The sequence below is a fragment of the Porites lutea genome, chromosome 8 (genome assembly GCF_958299795.1).
Source record: "Porites lutea chromosome 8, jaPorLute2.1, whole genome shotgun sequence".
NCBI lineage: Eukaryota > Metazoa > Cnidaria > Anthozoa > Scleractinia > Poritidae > Porites > Porites lutea.
Window position 1 is genome coordinate 2,590,001 of NC_133208.1, and position 23,298 is coordinate 2,613,298.

General features: G+C 38.6%; 1 protein-coding gene and 1 pseudogene across 2 annotated transcripts in view; both read right to left on the reverse strand.

Moving 5' to 3' along the window:
* LOC140945081 (zinc metalloproteinase nas-13-like) overlaps positions 1–7,918 on the reverse strand; it is a 276,809-nt pseudogene extending 268,891 nt beyond the window's left edge.
* LOC140945964 (uncharacterized) overlaps positions 1–23,298 on the reverse strand; it is a 285,160-nt gene that overhangs the window by 73,785 nt on the left and 188,077 nt on the right. The gene's annotated exons all lie outside the window — the stretch shown is intronic.

A 23,298-nucleotide genomic window follows, 5' to 3' on the forward strand; every position in this document is an offset into this window, starting at 1 on the left:
AAAATAATGATAATAATAATGACGATGATAAAGATAACGATAACGATAATAATTATGATAATAATAATATTAATGATAATGATAATGATAACGATAACGATATAATAATGATGATGATAATGATAATGATAATGATAACGATAATGATAACGATAAAAATAACGATAATAATAATGATGATGATAATGATAATGATAACGATAACGATAATAATAATGATAATAACAATGATGATGATAGCGGTAACGGTAACGATAATAATAATGAAGATGATGATGATGATAACGATAACGATAACGATAATAATAAGTTATGGTAACAGGGCTGAGTGGAGTCCAATTCGGTTTGTAATCATACGAGTGATTAACAAAATTGGACGACCGTGTAGCGGGAGTCCGATTTGTTTAATCAAGAGTATGATTACAGACCGAATTGGACGACACGAAGTTCTGTTACCAATTAATCATAACTTTAACAAAATTTGTAACATAATAGGCTATTTTTTAAATCAAAACACAAGAAATGCGAAATTTTGTTTTGCTAGCGGTGAAAAAAACTACCATTTAAGCGCGCGCGTGATGGCGCGTACTGTCCAATTACTTAGGCATGACGCGTACTGCCCTATTAAACTGTCCAATTAAGGCTGAAATCAGCGCAGTTGATAGCCAATCAGATTTGACAATTTTGTTATAGTTATGATTATGATAATAATAATGATGATGATAATGATAATGATAACGAGAACGATAACGATAACGATAACGATAATAATAATGATAACAACAATGATGATGATAACAATAACGATAACAATAAAAATAATGATGATGATGATGAGGATAACGATAACGATAATAATAATGATAATAATAATGATGATGATAATGATAATGATAATGATAACGATAACGATAACGATAACGATAATAATAATGATGATGATGATGAGGATAACGATAACGATAATAATAATGATAATAATAATGATGATGATGATAATGATAATGATAACGATAACGATAACGATAATAATAATGATAATAATAATAATAATGATAATAATAATAATAATGATAATAATAATAATGATAATGATAACGATAACGATAACGATAATAATAATGATGATGATAATGATATAAACATTAACCACAAAGGATTGCAAAGGACCGCAAACGAATATGCCGAAGAACGTAGGATCTACAAAGACCTGATCAGCAAAAATGAAAAGTAGACATATTACATTCTGCAAGCAGAATACTGCAATGCTGATCGTGCTACGTGAAAATTAAGTCTGCAAGACATCAACACGACACCGAAAGAACTCAAAACAGAGCGGAATTTAATATGATAATGATAATGATAACGATAACGATAATAATAATGATAATAATAACGATGATGGTAATGATAACGATAACGATAACGATAATAATGATGATGATGATAATGATAATGACAACGATAACGATAGAATGATAATGATAATGATTCATGATTAGTATACAATATACTATAAACCTGGCCCTTCAAGTAGAACTCCCCTTTGCCTATGCACTCCCACGTGCGCCAGTTACTACAGAAACTACAACCACTACACCAACTATGGACGAAATGTAGTACTTTAGAACATAACTACTCACTTCTGCAATTGTATAAAGCATTGATTTCGACTGCGCCTCTTGTACTTAGAAGGTTATTCGGAGCTCCAAATTCCATGTTCTCGTTTCCAATGGCTACAATGGTGGGTTTGCCGTTTATCATAATGCATGACGGACTGATAATCGTAGGGCACGCCCAAATTATCAAGAGTCCTACACGAATATTTGTCAAACTGGTCTTTATACTCTAAAATAAAACAAATTTAGGAAGGTAAGGTAGGTAGAGTGGGTAGGTAGGTAACACACTTGGCTTAACGTATTTCATGTAAAGACATATTTGCGCACATTTAACTATGAAAGAGCAATTCATGATATTACTCCATCATGCTAAATTTCAAAAGCGCTTTTTTGATGCATTTTATAACAATTGGAAAGTAACTGAGACCCCAGGAATGGTGAAAGATGCAAAAAAAAAATGTAATTCCTGACGTTTGAGAAACATGGGAACGAATTGGACAGAAATAAATAGAAATTCTGACGGCGCGGTTAAGGGGCGTGCGAGATTCGAGGGATAGTTTCGGATTATTTATGGTTTTGACACGAGAATTGTTCCTTTTCTGGTGTTAGTGAAGTCAGAATAGATATCTGAACACTTCTAAAAATATCACGTAGATTTCAAAGTACTAGTTTAATCAAACCAATATTTTCAACTGACAGTTGAGTAAAAAGTCGTGTCGTCGAAAATAAATAGACCTTTTTAGCTTTCCGTTTGCAACAATAGTTTGCCGTCTTTCGCTGATGGCCGGTTAACACAACGTAAGTATGATTCACTACTGTATGCAATATCTTACTAGGTAGAATGTTCTCCAAACAGATCTTGACATATTTATCTCGATCGCCTCTTGCTTGCTCGTGGAAGAAATCTGAAGCAGATATGAAAGATGCTATATACAACTGGATATAAATTACCAGTGGCGGACCCAGGGGAGTGGCCCGGGGGGGCCGGCTCCCCCCTTATTTTTAGACCAAACAGAGGCGCGAAGGGCCGAAAAATTAGTTTTAGAGACCGCAAGAGACAAACAAACATGGCTGCGAAGAAAGCATCGGTACACAGAAGACGGTTTCTCAAAATCTACTCACTAAAATATTGTGATATTTGGCAGAATTTTGACTTTTATCGTATTTGATTAATGAGAACTTTAAAATGGAAGTTGAACAGACGAATTTTGTAATACATTTAATAATTACGATACAATTATATTATTGATTATCTAAAAACCCGTCACGCTGGGAAAAAAAGTGGTAAAAATCGGCCAAAAGATTGAGTGGGGGCGTGATAGGCACAAAACATTTTTGGAGTTCTTGGGGCTATAACTTTCTTTCCTTTAAGGGTATGACACTGAAATTAATACAGGCAACAATACTTCACTCCAGGAAAATTTTGGAATAGGCGTTTTGTTGGTAGAGAGTCACGTGACCCTCTAGTGGCCAATTAAAAAATCAAAATTCCCAAAGACTTCTCCTCCAAGAGAATTAAACCTGAAAGTGTGACACTTTGCACAAATATAGTGCACGTAAAATTAAAGAACTTGTCCGATTTGGAATCTCAAATTTCATTTTTGTGACGTCACAACTGATGACGTCACAAAATGGACTTTTTGGTCATGCGCAGTACTAACCCAAAAAATGTAGAATTTGAAAGAAAAACTTAAGACAAATAGAAAGTGAAAGTCTCAACTCATTATCTTCTATAGTTTAAGAGATATTTGTGACATTCCACGCATATTTTTAAACAAACTTTGGACACATTTTGTGGCCGATTTTTAGCACTTTTTTTCCCAGCGTGGTCTGTTAAAATTTGGTCAAATAAGTTTCAAATGGCAATGATTACTAATACTAAGTTGCGTGCAAGTTTATAGGAAAATCTTATGAGCGAATATTATGTAAACCGAGCAAGTGAAATTTTAAGTTGTGTTCAATCCTTCATGTTGCCATAAAAACAAGGAAAACGTCACATTTTACCTGTCGATCAAAATCTTTCATCAGTATATTTTTCACCTTCCAAGTTTCAGCTTGTGAGCTACAACCTTTCTCTTGCCATGATTTGACAAATGACATATACTCACAAACTGCAAAACTGTGTTCAGCAACCTTAAGAAGAAAGTTTTTGTAACGGAGTGCGTTAAAGAACTGTTGAAACGAAACATCATTGATACTTCAAAAGTACTACAACTTCAATCAAGGGGGTAGCCAGCCCATAGACCTGAAGGCCTGGGACTACAAATTTTTGCTTTGACCAGTCTCCTGTTTGTAATAAATTATGCTTTGTTGGGGTGAGCTAAAAGAAACTTTTATTAAGAGCTAAAAGTGTTGGTGAGGTCACTGCGTACTAGCCATGTGTACAATTTTCAGGACAGGTGGACATGAAAGCCAGCCAAGCCTACAATTAGTCGAAAAGCTGGCTTCACCCCTACAAACCATGTACTGTAGATCACATTGTAGTCCCGCATGCAAACCTCGAACGCCTAGCTAGAACATGCGATAAGGGCAGCCCATGATCTTTTTATACATCGCAGAAAAACGCGAGAGAAAAATTACCTATTGCATGCATCATTTCATGCACGATCGTTGGGACGTTATTACAGCCATCACCAAGGGAGACTTCTTGAGACTGGCTTTGAGCATAACGCTTTCCCACCTTTGATGAACACCTAAAATGATAAAAAACGTTTAGATGAAGAAAAAAAACTTCAGAAGTTTCTCAAATGGTTCTCTCTCAATGCTTTAGAAGCCGGAGTGGTTAATTCTGAGCTGCTCTAAAAACTATTTTATCCAATGGGATGTCTTAGGGACACTTATCTAGTCTTGACAGTTTTAAGGTCCCTGGATTTTTTTCAGGTCTCCCCTAAAACTGTCAGCTACCCTGATGGGTCTGGTCGGCAGTTCGAGGACATGATAAGCCATCAGTTGCATTTTCTATATACCAGAAAAAAAAGCCCTGAATATCTGCGGTTATCCAGAAATGTTTAGCCTTTCTTGGGCTTTAGAAAATTCTAGGAAATATTTTGCTTAGTCTCTAGGCCTCATTATTCCGAGCTGCTAAAACGTTTCGGGTCACGTGGTGCAAGCGAAGATGTGATGTTTCCCGTCCGTTCGCCTCGGATACGTCACCGAATTGAATTGACCGAGAGGGTTTGGGAAAACGCCGTAGAGGGAATAGGAAAGGAAATGTTTAAATTTGTTCATTTGAACAGTTATTCACTTCAAAGAGCAAAGTTGTTAGGTACTCCGATCCGCATGCGCGTTTTACCAGGAGGAAAAAGAAAGGGCGGGGGAAGGGGAGGGAGCGGGGTGGGTAAAGGGAAAGGGGATTCTCATTGGACAGCTGATAGGTGAACAGTGTAATTCCCCTTTAATTCAGTCAACCCTCCGTGCTCCTCCCAGGCAAAGTAATTTATTTGCACCTTTTTTGTGTAATTATTTTAAGCTGTTTTGTGCCTTAACCCTGCTAAGAAAAGAACTAAATTAAAACGAAGAAAAAAAGAAAGAAAGAAAACATAGGGCACCTCTGGGTTCCTCTTTTTGATAACTTACCCATCGCCGTTTCCAAATCGAATGTAGTTACCCCCATGGACTGCCCTGTGTTGTAGTATTGAAATCGGATGCATGTTTTACTGTGGAATTCCTGAATCGCTTTGTACACATTAGACGCGACATGGCCTGTGTGTTGAGAAAGAAATTAAGTCTGAGTTTCGCGCATACTGATTGCCGCCACTTTTAAAGCGAAACAATTTTGTTAGCCTCCTTCGTGACGAGGCCCTGAGAAGGTTTGCGTAAAAAAGCTACGATCTTGTGGAACGACAATTATAACACAGCTTGCGGAGTAAATTAGAAGGGTACAAGGTCAAGCTAAAAGCGTTTTGGGGCGTTATCGAGTAGGCAAAGGGATTTTTATGGTTGTTTGTGCCCAGGTTCCCGAAGGCCGTGAGCAAAACAATAACACAAACGCAATAGCAGAGGGGTAGGGGGACTAGCAGTCAGATGACATGCAACGTGATAGGAAAGAAGTAGAGTGGCGGATTGGCTAAAGAACTTACCTCCTGGCTACCGGACAACTATCTGAAATAGTTTTCGGGGTGAATTTAACAAAACTTTTGCAAGTGTAATTTATAAGTGTAGCTATTGTTTTAGAGTCTGAAAACAATAGCTATACTTGTAAATGGCGCTTGTAAAAGCTTTTAAAAAATTAACCCCTGGCCTCAGTTGTTCAAATGGTGGATAACGCTATCCACTGGACTTGATTTCTCGTATCTGCCCTAGCTACTTTTCAATTATTGGACGAGACAGGATAAATACTGTAGTAATAATTAGTGTACAAGAGGTCGAGGTAAAGTGATGTTTTCGCGCCAGCGCGGTCGTGGTTCCGAAGGGCCTGTTTGAACAGTTGCCATGTCACAGTGACTTGGGCATCCCTGTGTTTTGGGTATCGTACCCGCCGCGGGGGGGGGGGGGGGGGTAATTAGGAAATGTTTATACGGGGAGGCTCTGCCCCGAGGTCCAACCCCTTACCCTTTAAGATATAATTTGTCTCAAAAAAGGTACCCCTTCCGTATACCTTCTATTGACAAATGGTACCCCTTTCACGTACCTTGTTTAGAACTTTGCATCCCTTTTAACTGCTGTTAATGCACTGTCTTTTAAATAGCAATCAATCAGAAAACGCAATGTTTTCTCGACTTTATAAAGCCATAAAATTCATCTGTTAGCCCTTTTGGGTCCTTTCACAGACCCAAATGACAGCCTGATTTTCCTGCCCTTTTATAGACTTCAACAAGTAAAATCCCTACCCTTTCATATACCTGAAGCCTGAAAAAGATACCCCTTTCGGGCGGAGCCTCCCCGTATATGTCCCTATAGGGCATCGTATGGAGTACCCCCCCCCCGGAATCGTACCTCAAATCTCTAGCGATATGAGAATTCCCGGTAGGGAAACCCAACACACTGATCATTCCTTTGAAAACAAATCGGGCGAGTATTGTTTTCAGTCATCATGATAAGCTAAATTGTTATATAGCCGGAAATTTCTTCTTAACAGTGCGCGGTCGCATTGGTTACTTCGAGGTCACATGACGTCTAACAACGAAACTGATTCCCGCCAAACTCTCTGAGCGGGCAACATTGCAAACAATCTATGACGTCAGAGGGTAACAATGCAATGTTATCCGCGAATGTTGACAGATGACAGCCGTTATAGCGAGGTTAAATGAATTTCCAGCTTCAAAATTTCCAGCTACATAACAAATCACTAAAGACTGGTCAATCGGGAAACATTGTTTTCCTCGAATTTCAATGTTTTCCTCGGCTTCACCTCGGCAACATTGAGATTCTCGAGAAACAAAATTAACTGTTTCCGTCGTAACCAGTTATTAAGAGTTTAATACTTAGACTGCAAAACATTCGGGTATCTTTTTTTTCTTAAAATCGCTAAAGTGTGGCGTAAGAGTCATCCGCGCGAAGCGCGCGAGCCCTTCCTCGCCCGTAGGGAGTGTGAGGCGTATTTTTAGCGTCTCCCCCAGCCCCAGTCTCGCTCTCCGTTTTCAGCCTCGTTCCAGACCTTTTGTTTGACTGCTCGCGCGTACCTGAATACGCAAAAATACGGACCGTTTCGCAGTCTAAATACTTAACGTCTCTGTTACCTCCTTAGGAGAAGTGCTACAAAAATACATACTCATATAGAAGGGAATCTGGTATGGTATAATCCGGGTGTTCCACACTCGTTTTTTTTCTCGTATGGCGTTCCGTGAGTTTCCGCCCTTTGTTATTTAGTCCTCAAGTTCGGGGTCAAGCTTTGATAAAAAGCTGATATGATTTCTGTTACAAAGGAACAAAAATAAAAATAAAAATCTTAAGAAAAGAGGTTCAACCATTATGTATCCAAAAGGCCATCTTTTTTATGCAATTACGTTAAAAATAAGATGAAAAACAGACGTTAAACAGACTGAGCTGAAGCTAATCTGCGACTGTAAAGAAATTACATACGAGGCCATTAGACACTGCATACTAAGTATAAAAAAAAACAGGCAAACAAACAAATCAGAAACAAATGGGGAAAAAATTCCAGTAATTTTAGGTATTGATATGCCAATGCAGCTCATCAAAGTTATCTAAGGCATTGTAAAAAAATTTTAACAATTGATGAATAAATTTGTTAAGCAAAGTGATTTGTATACCTTTGTTGATTTTTACAATCTCTTTCTAAGCGTGGTCGCCATCTGTTTCATTCCGGCCGTCTGACGTTTCTTTCTTAAATGCGCCATGTTTACAGCCAAAATTCGGCCATGAACTGTCTGAAACTCTGAAATGAAAAAAAAAATGGCAATGTAAATCAATCTTAGCGGAGCTCCACGCGCGTGAACGAAGCCCTTTACGAAAATTTGGTCATCTATCCATCCGAAAAAAATTGGTTATGACGTCAGCATACGATCGAACGCTGACCGTACAGACGCTGGGGGAGGGGGAGGGGGTTTGGAGTCAGCCAGTCGGGGGAGGAGTATGTTGTAGCTGAGGTGAAATTTTTGCATTTCAAGCACCCCGCTCGATTGGTCTGAAATAGGGTCAGGCACACCCCCGCCAAGAATTCCCAGGAGTACCTCCCCCCCACTTCAGGGCTGGCTTGGGCAGTAGCGACCAGACAATAGGTAATTTTTGCCGAGTTCCATAAACTTTCACTTTAGCAACGAGGCTATAAGTGCAAAACCTTTCCTATTGCACTTAGCCTAGCTTTGAAAAAGAGGTTTGGGGCAACATTCAGTCTGTGGGCGAAATCTTATGGTGCTGGTATTCAAATGAAACCTATTGAGTAGAACTTTTGCAGAGGATCATTTATTTCTTACGATTTTACAAAACAAAATTTAATTTTGGGAGGAGTTTTTTGGCCAGGCGGTTAGAGATGAAACGGTTTATATGGTTAGTCTATCCCAAGGGGGGAGGAGTTAGCGTTAGGGGTGCGCAGATTATAAGAGGGATTGCGTTTCGGTTTGAATTACGAGTTACGTGAAAAAAAATCTGTGTAGGCCGACTCGATATACTGACATGAAGTCTGCCCCCGGCATGGGATGCATCATTATGAAGACACGTTTTTTGCTCACACAGACATCACGTTTTTGACCCTCTTGAAACCAAGGCAGCGTTATACCAATGTTCAATCAATTCATTTTATTACTAAGTTCTACTATGCAATTTTCGAAAAAAAAAAAAAAAAAGGGAGAAAGGAAATCGTATTTAGACCAGGAACCCGTTTCCAGAAGTCCTGCCAAAGTTTTAAAACCCTGACTCGGTTTAGACACAAATCATGCGTTTCGCTACCCTGTCGAGAGAACTTATTTTAGGGCCCTGGGCCCCCAGTTGTTCGAACGCCGGTAAGCACTAACCCGGGGTTAAATTTTAACCCGGGTTTCTTTTTCTTTTTATCAAAAGCACTCTCTCTGATAATTTTCTCTATTTTTTTTAGGATATCCAATCATCAAATTGTAGAAAGAGAGAATTCAACTGAATTGGCTTTTTAAGCTCTCATATCTGAATTCGAAATTTCCACTAACCCTGGGTTATCTTAACCCAGCCAGCTTCGAACAACCCGGCCCTGATTCGTTTCGTTTCCCATACAGAATTACGTAATTTAGATTAAAATTGTTTAAACTGACACAATGGAATTAGATGATTTTGGAAAAATAATTTTTGGTAGGAATCCTGAAGAATCATAGCTTGCGGACACAGACGTCTGACGAACGGAGATGTACGTTTGTGTCCGCAGGCTGAAAGACTCAAGAAAAACATATCCTGTTCAGCAGCACATACGGAAGTGCCCCTCGGGGATAGCGTACCCTAGGGAATGGGTTTCAAAGACCATATTTCTCATGCATAGAATATAGCAAAATAAATAAAGCTTTCTGTCTCATAGTTACGATTAATGTTCTCTATGACACGAAAAAGACTACTAGGAAAAAATGGAATTTTAAAAACATGCAGTATATTCCAGGGTCGTAATAAGGTATATGGGATCAGGGATCAACAACAAAAAATGGGGTGGGATCAGGGATCACAGCGCCGGTATCTGGGATCACAAGCCGTGGGATCGGGATCAGCATTACCGCAAAGGGATCAGGGTTTCCCACATAACAACAAAGACCAAAAAATTCTGAAATGCGCCTTACTAATTGGAGGAACCTGCCAACATTTTTGAATTTAGTTGTATTTTTGCTGTAACATTTCGATCCAGGATTGAACAGTACTAATGCAATCCGATATGCTGGACTAGCTTGTCTGCAAAACGTGTGGATACTTTCCTTGAATTTACGGATATTTATCTTATGTTGCCTTTCTTTAGCACATTACTTACTGTCTACTTGTTGACCTGTTGACTCAGTTTGTTGGAGCTAAGATGACTGAACTAAAGAATTGGTCAGTCTTTGCTTGCCGAATACGTATTCTGAAAAAAAATACATAATGGACATTGCCCTTTACCAGAGTGACTGATTTCCCTCTTTTTAAACCTATCGTGTGATGATGAAGCCAGGCAACCTAGGCAAATATTTAACAAAGATGTCTTAAGAGACGCAGTTCTTTTAATTGACAAAATCCTCTTATCATAGCACTTTTCCTTTGCACTTGGTACTTGACACTTTGCACGTTTTACTGACAAGCCTCAAGAGACCATATAACGGCAGCCGTTATACCAAAATTCCTTTAATAGACCCCAAAAATATCATTCAAAAATTTACTTTTAAGCCACTAAATGCAAATTACTTTCAAATGTAAAGTAGCTAGTGTCATGAAAGATATAGCAAATTGATGAAGCTTGAGGCTCTGATTAAATATTCTGCTAGAGAAATTGAAGCTCTGTGACAAAAGCCTGCAAGGCTAGGCCGGATCGTCCAAGATAGGTTCTTTAAATTTCCTGTCGCTACACCTTTTGCAAGTTATATTACAATTTTGTAACCTGTTGTTGTTCATACGCTAGCGACAGGGATTCTCTAATCATCCTGGTCTTGTGGAATTATGTAGGTAATATAATCGTTGATCAAGCCAATCTTTGCTCAAGGAGATCTCAGGAGCGTAGCATCCACATACGAACATGTACAGCTAAAACATAGACAAATATTTTTTATTTCCTGAAAAAGCATCTTTTATCAATATATCGAGATGACGGGTACATTTTTTTCACCATTGGTGTGTTTGTGTTAGTATTTCCTTTATTCATTTATTATTCCATAATTCTGACGGTGTCACTAGCCTCTTTTTTCCCATAAACACTGAATTTTACCAACAACACCGAAGATGGGTAAAATAAACAACTAGCTAGAGCATTTTCCTGCGTATTAATTTACTGAAAATGCCCTGCAAAAAACGCTGGAAATGGCATTTCCGAGACCCTAATTTAAAAATTTTCTGGGGGAGTATGCCCCCAGACCCCCCTAGGTTGGGCCACCTTCATCGCTACAACGTTTCTCCCTGCGTGCGTGCACCTTCAGGTTACCTACACCAGTACGAAACGTGTATAAGGATAGTCAGATGGCGATGTATAACTTGTGGCACACCTAAACTTAGATGGTCAACCGGTGCTCCGTGTACAAGTAGAGCAAAAACCTTTTACTTTAGACTAAGTTGATGTTTTCTTTTGTCTGTGTTGCTGGCGAATTGCGGAATTGATCAAAATTTTTTAAAAAGGCGTAAATGGCACGAACAGGGCACTAAACTAAAAGTTCATTGCAAGATATATTGTAATGAGAGCTCTTAATAACTGGAACATATAATAGAAATTATGATAACTCGAAAGAACAGACTGGAACCAACCTTAATTCTCCAGTCAGTAAATGATGTGACTAATTGTAAAAGAAATCAAAAAGAGAAACACTTTTATCCAGTTTTTATAAAGTATGCACAGTTAATCCAACCCACATTGAATCCGGGGATAAAAAAAATTCACGGGATTAGGGATCAAGTTTTGCAAGGATTTTGGGATCAGGGATCAAAATTTAAGGCCTAAATGTGGGATCAGTTGGCAAAAAATATACCTTGTTACGACCCTGATATTCTTTAAGTATTCCAAGAGGTCACGAAATTTTAAACGTATATCATTTTGAATCAATAGCAAATTAATGATTCACTGTTACTCACCTTTATCCAATAAACTAACGGGTTTGGCATTCGACGAAAGAAAATTCAAGCGAACGACAAGCAGAAGATAAAACGGCCAAGAGGCCATATTTTGCATGACAACAGAAGAGCAGATTGTCGCAACGCAGTATATTAAACGTCCGTGCGTCTAATAACCTCTCAGACATCATGGGAAATTAGAAGAACCTGGCGACAAGGCTGTTTGAAGAGATACAGCTGCTAAGATGTCATTGATTGTCGACATTAGGGAGCTTAAGCAACTACGCCGATGACGACAACCACAACGACGACTTCAAAAAACAAAAGGTTTAATTAATGATCAAAACAACAGCTAGCTCTGCACGTGCATCACGCTTTTTAGTACATTTCTTTGACGTCCACTGCACGACTACGACGAAAAACCTCCTAATTTGACGTTATATGGAGAACGTGAACTTACGACGACGAATTTTCCTTCCTCTTTTTGAACCTGACTAAAATCCTTAAGAATTCAACTCCATGAAAAGTCGCCTGCATTTGACATTTTGAGCGGGTTCAAATTGACGCGAGTAAGTTTGAAAGAACGCAAATTCAGTTTTTTACCGACGTTATCACTGCCTTCGTCGTCGTCCTTGCTTAATGTTCCTATTTTTTTTTTGTCTCAATTTGTTCCGAAAATTGTTACATCGACAGCTATTGAAACCCGGAGTAGTCAATCGATAAAAATCGATAAATCTGATTTGATTGATATCGATTGTATCGATCAATCGGTAGAAATCGATGACACACTTGTTTCGTTTATCGATTTATCTTGATTTTTACCGATTTCATCGATTTATATCGCAAGATATATATATATCTGATCATCTCTTCATCCAAAAATGAAAACTGATTTCATGCAAACAGTAAATTTGTTGACAATTGAGTTGCAATTGATAGTCGAAGGATCAAACAATTATCACTTTTTGAAAAAATCTTTTTAAAAATTCTGAAAAATCTTATATTTTCTTCAAAACCAGGTTTAAAATATTCTTCTGGTTTGTAAGCGCCCAGTTTTTCACCATTTAGACCTGCCGCCCTTTCAAAATAACGTCGGTGTAGCAGTTCCGGGTGTAGTTACATCCTGGAGTAGCCAATAGACAAAAATCGAAATCAATAAAAGCTGTTAGCCATCGAGTGATTTTTATCGATTGATAACGGAAACAGTGAAAATCTATTTAATGGCAAACTGAAAAAACGTGTTGTCCTTGTTATATTTTTAGGGGGGGGGAGGGGGTGGTGGGGGTTGGGGCCAGGGAGGGGATGACAACCATGCCTTGTTTCTTAGTGTCAGTGTCAGTTTAATTTGCTTTTGTCACCCATCTCCGTTTGTTGTTATGCTTTATCAAATATGCTTAATTTGTTGTTACTACGTGAAGGTAAATAAAACACAAGTTATTTTATTTTTTTTTATTTTATTAGCTTCGCCAACATAATATAAATACATTCAGGTAATCAAACGAAGTAACAACAAAAAAAGTGGCAGGGATTCCGAAACAGCGTGAGCCAGTTACTGCGGGTTCAGAAATTAAAAAATATAAGAATAGTTAAAATTAGTACATAATCACGAAATTAAAAGCAACACGAGACAGGCTGAGTAAGACTACGACACTTATTACATTTAAGACAGACAGACTTAATTTAAGTGCGGGGATTTTCATAGTCAATTAAAAATAAAAAAATGCTAGAAAACTGGTTGAATAATTTTTTGCATCAATAGCATTTTCTGCATAATCTATGAATAAAAAAAGCCACCAGTTCTTAAATCACATTCAATAAGCACTCTTTACAACAATTCATGTTTCATTTACAAGGTAATGTTAAAATACCGTGGTCATGTCATCCCAGCGAGGTTTTAAAAAGAAAGCCCTAATTTTCACAAGAAAGAAAAACCATGAAGGATTCTGGTAGCAGTAGTAAAGCGGTGTGGGGGGGGGGGGGGGGGGGGGGATGGGACAGGGTTGATCATCCTCCCGCCTTCCGTACCCTTGTATCCCTTTGTCTCCCGACTCCCGCCCTTTAGCGAGAGAGACGAGACACTTACACGACTGACACAGTCCACACACGTGTACATGTGTCATGCCATCTCACTCATGACCTATGGTGTAAGCGACTTGGAAAGGTTTCCAATTTGACCGCAAGTAATGCTGTTTTTTCTTTATCCCGAGTACGAATTTTTGGTTTTTGACTTTTCTCGCATATAAAATTTTGCTTTAAGCCTCGGAGAACGTTAAATGGACGTTGTTTGGGTTCGTTTCTTTGAGTGGATGATAACCAATAACAAATAACGAAAGCTTGTCTTTTTGAATTTCTTCCCCGCTTCCCGCCGTTGTAGAGATCCCCCTTCTCGCCCTTTCTTCTCCCGGGCTCCTTCGAGGCCGTCTTAAAGACAATGACCGAGCGCGTAGCGCGGACCGAGCGGGTAGATTTAATGCACCTTTTCATTGTTTTAGAACCAGCAAGACATTCTTGTGGTCGCTAAAATGGAACGGTAGGCTATTTTTCGTAGTAATGACCACCTGTTCCACCTCAATGACCTGCTTTTCCTTTTTCTGAAAATCTTGCCCCGTTCAAAACAACGGAAGGTGCATTGAGGGGATCGTCTACATACTCGGTGTCAAAACTATGAATCAGCTTACTAAATCCATTTTCTTGTGCCTATACGGCTGGCTAAACGGCATTTTTATACTTTTTACTGACTAGGTAAGTACACCAGTGATGTTTTTCTTTTCCGTAAAATAGCATAATAAAATAAATTGAAAACAATAACAACAATCATCTTATCTAATTCCAAAGTCATTGACCGCGATGGAAAAGTACTTGACAGGACCTTCAACAAAGGTGTGGCATTTGGGCGGTACACCTCATGTCAAACGTCCATAACTCTGTGTCGTCATTTTTTAAAAGTACTACACCATCCCTTGTTGGAAAGATGGAAACAGAGCCAGGGAGTTCTATCGTGTTCAATTCCTCGCGGTTTGACATTCTCAAAGCAGTAACCAATGTTACCTTTCTTACTTTAGTCTGAGGAAACTTTAACAAACTCTGAAGTAGTGGAATAAATAGTATCTTCTTTAAGAGAACCTGCAATCGCTTTGATCTCTCTACCGTTTCACGAATCAACAAGCTCTTAAAATTTCGAAGAGACCCAAGTTCCCCTAGAGTGACCGAACAGATAGAAATTTTATAGCACCACTTAAAATGAATTTCTACAGCTCTAAAAGTACTTTGGATAGCCTAAAAAGTGTTTTCAATGTATTAAAGAGGAAACTGTCGTTGGGTGCATTCTCCTGATATATGTGCTATTGGCCCCAGTTCCTGGTGTAAGTATACGTTTTGCTACCTTTTACAGCTTTTAGTCAAACAATAAAGATAAAGCAAGGCTCTGAAGTGCTTTCAGCTACTTTAAAAGCCCCAGTTTTTACAGGGATCATTACTAAACTCTTCACATAATTCTTATGTCGATCTTACACTAACTTTAAGAGAAAGCTTCTTACACCCCGCTGTTAGCTCGTTACCTTTATATTTAGTTTTGAGTTTGTAATTTGGTTCAGGGAGAGAAATAACTCCCATTGTATTGGGTTTTTAAGAGCGAATAAAGTTATTTTCGTTTCAACGTTTGGGAAAATACCGCAGAGCTAATTCAAAACATCCGAACTCTACTACACGGATTGTTCACCGAAATCACTACATAAAGTATAAATAAAATAAAAGTACAGACGATCTGATTGATCACAGAAGAAAAACAAAGAGAGCTGTAAATTCTGTGAATGATTCAAAAAAAAAAACCGCTTCTATTCTTACAAGTCCTTTGTCTTTTTTCATCTTACAGAACTGCTCAAAATGAACACCAAGAAAACTCAAGGATCCGTATCTGAAATGAGTTTATGGCAAGCTTGTAAGTGATCAAAATTGATGTGACCCCAGAAACCTGAGGAGTAATCAATCAACCACAGCTGGGCATGTTTACCAGCGTAATCTGTTACATTCCAACTTTTCTCTTTCATAGCCCCATCACATTCAGTCGATGTCTCCTTGCGAACCACTACCCCATCAACAATAAGCTCGGCACGAATGTTTGGACTTGTATAACCTCTGCAGCCTGCTCCAATCAGGAAGGTAAGCAATTTTCCAGTAATCTGAAAACTGGGTGACGTCAATGAGCCTTGAGGACCATCACCTTGCTGTCCCCCAAACGGTTCAGAGGGACTGGGCCGATTCTCGAAGGTACCAATCCACCAATCCCCTTTGTGGTTGCTCCAAGCCCTACCCCTCCTTGATAACGTGTTATTCCCGTATGTTGGCTGATTATTGAATGCAGTGCCATTCAAAGTCCAATTTGACAAATCATGGTCTTCGAAGTCAAAGATTGTGTAACACTCTAGTTTGAGAACAAAAGATATTTAAGATCAGAGAGTGAGATGACTGTGACTGTGAGATAATCAACTTGTTCGTATTAAAAGAGAAACCATAAGAGACCGTTTTAATAGTGAAATTGTCATAAGCATAATTATTATAAAGATCGAGAAGAATTAAACCAGAAGAAGCAGCCAAACCAGTTTTTACTTCGTTAGAAAAATATCAGACTGACCAACATTTCTGCGAGCGATGAGACACTATGTTGCCAGAGGCAGTTGTTAATGCATCAGTCAATTCCAGCCGCGCCCAGCCCCCCCCCCCCTCAGGGCTACTGCGGGGCATTTGCCCGCCCTCAGTCCCGGGGGTGGGGCATTTGCAAATTTTGCCCTGCCCGGGGGCCGGGCATTTGCCAACCCCGAGCTTTTGACACGCACGCGGTTTCCTATCAGAATTTAGCTACACACAGGATTTTACTTGAAAAGCAAGCAGATTGGCTCATTTCAAGGCCGGGAAAAAATTGAAGAGGTTTGTAAAGGCATGTTCTCGATTTTATGCACGCATTTCTTCATTGCTTATCTAGCCAGAATTATATAGCGAAACGTGGGAGCTATCGACGTGAATCAACGTTTTTTGGGTTATTGAATCAAGTTTCTCTTGATACTATTTGAAGAACACCCTTTCATATTTATAAAACTATTCATTGCAGTTAACTTTACAGGGCACTATTAATTTCTAAAATGTCATTAATTTTATAACAATACTAAAACCATAAACTGGTGTCGTCACGGCGTGAAGTCTCAATTAGAATAGCACTATTACAAAGAAAGACATTAATTGAAACAAAAAATCGCACATTAAAATGCTTAAAATGGCACTACTCGACCGTGCGATCAATAAAAAATGTTGCAGTGTTGACAGAGGACGGGGCATTTGCCCTCTTTTTTCGTCCCTACTCCGGGGGATTTGACAGCTCAAGAGTCCCCACCCCCGGGAATTTGCCATCCAAGGAAAAAAACTGCTAATGCCCGGGGGTCAGCCCGGGGAGGGGGCTGGGGGCAGCTGGAATTGATTTATGCATAAAGAATTTTCCTTAGCTCTTCTAAAAGACAAACCAGTCCTTTCTTATATAATCCTTGGTTTAAAAGCTTACGATTTACATGATTTACGATCATAACTGTCAAAGCATCCAATACCTCAAACTATAGAAGATTCGTTGGTGTTCGTTGCACTGGTTTTTTTACAAAAGCTAAATTTTTCTTTACCAGGAACTATTGGCAACCTCAAACCGATAAACATCATCATATTTCAGGCTGTTTTTCTGATGGTGATCAATCAGTGCTGTCTTTTACCCTCGCTTGCAACTGCTTTCAGTCTTGGGAAGTTTGCACTAACAGTGGTATACCTGTGCAGATGTATCCATCTCCATAGTAACCAATATTGCAGGTGCATCTGAAAGATCCTTCAGTGTTCGTACAAGCTGCGTCCTTTCCGCATCTCAGTTCTTCTTGACATTCGTTGATATCTAGAATAACATTGTAATAGTGTGAATTAACCAATTACTTCTCACTTGCCTTTATATTCTTTGTAAAGAGGAAGACAGTGAATAAGCCGCCCTTTCTTTTAAGTCTTCTCTCCCTCTCTTTTCTAAGCAAATAGATCAATGGTATACTAGCATAATACTTCTGTTATAAGCTCCCTTTTTCGTCTTCTTGGCCAGAGAAATAATACCTCGCTTATAGCTGAGCTTTCCACTTCCATCAGCATGCTAGATTTAAAATCCACTCTTATGCCTTTTCTTCTGGATACCGGCTCTTTAATTAATTAATTTATTATTATTATTATTATTATTATTATTATTATTATTATTGTTGTTGTTGTTGTTCCTTGTATTCTGTTAGAAACTGGCCCATTCCTTGGTCCTGAGGTGCTAGAGGGGTATTTTAGTGGATGGACAGAAATCGTCTTAGTATACGTGTCGTTCCTAAGAGGATGATCTTTTGCAGTTCATTGATGTTAGCTGCATGGATATTTTCTAAACTGTTTACAACAACTAAGGACCCAAATAAACACTGGGATACCTGTGCAGTTGTATCCATCTCCATAGAATCCAGTCTTGCATTTGCATCTGTAAGATCCCTTTGTGTTTTTACAATCTGCGTTCTGGCTACACTCTTGACTTTTTTCATCACATTCGTTAATATCTAGGTGAAGATAGTTATTAGAAGACTCATTCAGTTACTTTGCAAAGAAAACGATGACTGGACAGTGGAACTGTCTCGTTTACACGACAGGTCGACAGTCCACCGAAAATTAACTCAAGTTCAAATTATAACTCAGATCGAGAATTTTAGGCTAAACGAAGGTGAAAGTAAAGAGAAACGTGTCGCAAATCCTGAATCCACTCCAAAGTAAAAGGAAAACTCTTTCAGCAATGCATGAGCTCCTGAAAATGCTGCTTCCGTCTGGAAGGCCCTGCGCTTGATGCGCTTGTGATGGTTTTGTCGACAATGGCAGGGCTAATATATTACAGCGGATATACTTTTTTTCAAATCAATGTTCTCACATGTGGTTTCTTCCTTTTAAGTGCGGTACAGCTTGCGTGGTTTCATAACTACTGCGTTCCTTCAGTCCATTTTTCAGACCTACCCATTTGGCATATTGCACCTGTCCAGCCTCGACACAAGCAGTGATATCCTTTCTTGGTAAATCCTGATTGACAAGTCCCGTTATTTTTGCACGGAGAACTACCACAAGGATTCTGGGGAAAATATTATGGAAAAGAGATATTGCTTTATGCTTCTGAGCCTTTCTAAACCTTTGCTAGAGGTGTCCGCCTTATCATGATTCAAGGAAAGTGAGTAAAGATTGACAGTCCGAGCCCAACTCTAAGCGTCGGTTTTAGGGATTAGCCCGTCTTACATACATAAGGGGGCGTTGTTTTAAGGTGTTTAACAAGTTAAATTAAATTGTTCATGTTCTTTAAGTAGCAAAAAACGCTTTCTTTTGGAAGGCACTTGCAGTTTAAGAGGTAATTACAAAAATTTTCGATCTTAAGATAATAATAAAGTGAAATTTCTCAAAAACGGCTACAGTTGAAACAAAACCGTCTAGGGAGAAAAACTTGCGTTTCAGAGAGTAAATGAGAATGGCTGGCGAAAGGAAGAGACCTAGTGTAGTTGTCAGATTTAGTCGGCAGGAGGGGGGGGGGGGGGGGGGGGGGGGTCAGAAGAACGATGGTTTGCGTTTACTCCATTGCGATAAATCTGAATTTTCAATGACATCCAATATGACAACCAACATGGCTGCCATCATAAATGACCTACCTGGCCCTCCGCGCTTCAAATTCCAATATATTTACATCATCCCGTGCAGTTATCACAAACAGAAACTATCTCCTTAATTTTTGATCTTTGCAAAATATTGTAACACAGTCAAGCCCAAAGGGTGAGCTCCAGCGGTTTCCCTTTGGACGAGGCGTTGGGTTATGGTATTAATAGGCTCGGAGACTGTAGCTGGATAACGTTATAATTTAATGATCTTACGTTTGTTCCACGATAAAGGAAATTTGGTGCCTCCACAAAGTCTTTGTCGTGTTCTCCGTGTGTAGAATTGTTCAATTCACAGCTGTATTTTCCATTTCCAACCATTTTGTTTTCAAAATTAACGCTGACACAATTGTGCTCGTAGTAACACCTCAACTCACACTCATCCAGATCGCGAACTTTTAAAGTTTTTATGGTGTGGTTCATCAGGCGCTTGTCGGCAAAGAAAAGAAAACTTGGGAACGCCAATTCGCGACAAGGACCTTAAGAAAAAAAATAGCAGAACTATATTTCTAACACTTGTAATACAGTTCATTTGGGTTTCCTATTCAAATTTAAATAACGATTCCATATATTGTTCAGCGGTTAGCATTCTCTCTTCAACGGTCACTTAAGATCACTTTTGAAAATGTATTTTGAATAGCATACGAAACGTCAAGTTTATAGAAAATGCGAAAACTCACAATGTTTATCACCGCTGTTTGTGTTTTATTTTTGATCAAACTACGATGGCCCAAGAACAAAAGTCTCTAGTTAAGCTCCGCAGAATGTTAAAATTCTGACGCTGAAATGAAAAACTCCCACCTGAGCCTGCGTACAGACCCCCGCCCCCCTTCCGTCAGGAAAAATCGGAGAAGGGTGGTCTGTGATTCACCGTTGCTAATCGTGTATGGAGGCCACGTGATTTTTCCCGGAATGTGTGAAAAATAATTTGATTAGCTGTTACTCGTAGACAAGAGAGAATGATCTATCACTGCATCATGTAAGTGAGGGATTTTGATTGGTTTTAGGGCCTGTCGTCAATACATAGCAGGCAATCTGAAAATCATCACATTGACAACTACACTCATTTTTCCTGAGGGGAGGGGGGTATGTACACAGGCTACTCCCACTTCTCCACCTCAAACACTCACTACCCCACCCTTCCCCTGCCCCAACCATCCCTCTCCACTTGTAACAGCCTATCGATGAAAATTCTGATTATTTTTTGTTCATCATATTTTGCCTCTGTCAAGTACGAATCAAGCCTGTTCCTGATAACCTTAAGCTATATTATGTAAACTTAGTATATAACTTTAACTTGAATGCCCATTACCATATTTATAAATCGTGGACCTTTATGATTTCTATCGCTAACCTGACAGTGGCCAGCTCGAAAGCTGTCGCTTCTTTGGCCACTGTGCACGTACCTTCCCCGCTCGTAACTTCGGCCTTCAGCCGAAGATGTGTCGGCCTTCCACCACACGCAAAAAAACACCTCTGGTACCCGGGGTCAATAAGTACTTGTGTAATAATATATTTTCAAATAATTGTTAGTACTAAGTTACACCTTGTAAACAGAGTAAAAAATAAAGTTGAGGTTGATAATTCACACTACAGGCTTTTTACTGCAAGTAACTGCAGTGCACCGCAGTGAATGATTCTGAATTTTGGATGGTGGGTTGCGGACTGTGAATTAATGTGGATACTATATCGCATCATTCCTGTTTTTAATACAAAATGAAATGTAAAAGCCTTTTTGTTTCCGCTTTTCATCAAACCGGCTACTTAAAGTGGTAATTGAACTTCGTGTCGTGCAGTTTTGGTCTGAAATCATAATACTTGAAATCACGCGTATCATTCATTTTAGACCAAATTGCACTCCACTCAGTTCAATAACCATTATAAACCTCACAAATTGCCATCTGTTAAAGATTTGTTTTGTCTTTCTTCATAGTTAAGTAGTGAGGTAGATTTGTTTCTACAGTTTCGGAAACTAAGTAGGTTCTTGACCTTCTCCAAATACGTTGACTTTGTCCACTAAAATTGACTTGGTAAAATAACCTAATCCAAAGAACTCTGATTTCGCAAAATGTTTCAAATGAAAGAAGGTACGTCTATGTGAAACGTCTTACCGTCTATAATTAGTATAGGTAATAGCATGATTTGTAGTGATATTTGGCATAAATACCACGAGTGATATTTCGAAATTGTTGTACGTAATTTCACTTGCCGTTAGGCGAGTGAAATTTGAGTCAATTTTGAAATATCACTAGTGGTATTTATGCCAAATATCACGTACAAATCATGCTATTATTTGTTTATGCTACTACCCGCAAAGGTTTTGTAATTTTCACATGTAGGTATTTCAAATTAAGCTGAAATACCACTGCTCTTAGCCAATCAAATTGAAGAAATTTCTCACGTAGTAGTATAAATGCGATAACATCGGCGTAAATAATTCAGAAACAGTCGGCGTAAATAATTCAAACACAGTCTAAATCTGAATGCCATGAATCTAGGTAAATATTACACTGTTGGAGGTCAACTTCCCTTCATTAAAAAATTCACAGGACGTGACAGTCAAGACTAAACACTCTCCACCATGTAGTCGCAGTTGTCTTGTTTCAAAATAAGTCCAGCTGAGTCTCCAGTGGTGGTGATACTCAAAGTAAAACACAGGACCTTGGATATCTAGCTGTTAGCAGCTGCAGCTTCTAACCTTTTAAATGCAGTATTGGTAAGTCCCGTATAATACTTAATGTCAAGCGACTTTTAAGCACTCAGATATGTCAAAATGGTTTTTTAAAAAGCGTATAGTATAAAATTAATGGAAAAACAACTGACTAGGAAACAAAACATTACGTGAACTCTTTTCAGTAAGTAACAGACGGTTACTTAAACGTTTAAGAATACTTTTCCTTAAGTTTCTGTCAAAGAGCTTGCATTTTAGTAACTTAGAGGGCTGAACTCACTACGAAAAAGAATATATCAAATCGAAAAAAACAAAAACATGGAACAGAGTAGAGAAATAATGGTTGTATTTAATTCGAAAACTGCAGCGAGGGGGAATTTTATCAACAAAACCACAATTCTGTTAAATGCGCAAAATATCCCTCCTCGATGTTAAATTGCTGCTTAATTTGGCTAACTGTTAGCGTTCCAAGAAGATTAGAAAAAAAGGTTCTTAAACATACCTTCATTACAAGAATGACTTCTTACAAACGTGGCCATGCTTTTATACAAGATTATGATGCAAGAAATCATGTAGTAGAATTTCATATTCAGTGTCAATTACTTCGGTCTACTTAACTTCAAAGGCTCTCACTCAGTGTATTTGTTACTTGAGTAAAAGTAGTCTGTTCTGTCACTGAAATTAATTGGCTGTGTACACTATCAATTATTCAGTTTATACTACTGCATGAAAAATTTCTGCAATTTGATTGGCTTAGAGCAGTGGTATTTCAGCTTAATTTGATTTGTACGTGATATTTGTATAGGTAATAGCATGATTTGTACGTGATATTTGGCATAAATATCACTTGTGATATTTCAAAATTGTCTCAAATTTCACTCGCCTAGCGGCTCGTGAAATTTCGTATAACAATTTTGAAATATCACTCGTGGTATTTATGCCAAATATCACTACAAATCATGCTATTACCTATACAAATTTTATCATGCAGACAAGAAAACAAGATGTTATAGGTAGCCTGCGATCATAGTTGTTTGTTGGTGAGGGGGAAAATGTTTCAGTCAAAGTAAGTTTTAATTAAAGAAAACATTACTTTCCATACGTGAAAAATCATCGCTGTTATGCACGCAACTTGGATGCGAAAAAGAAA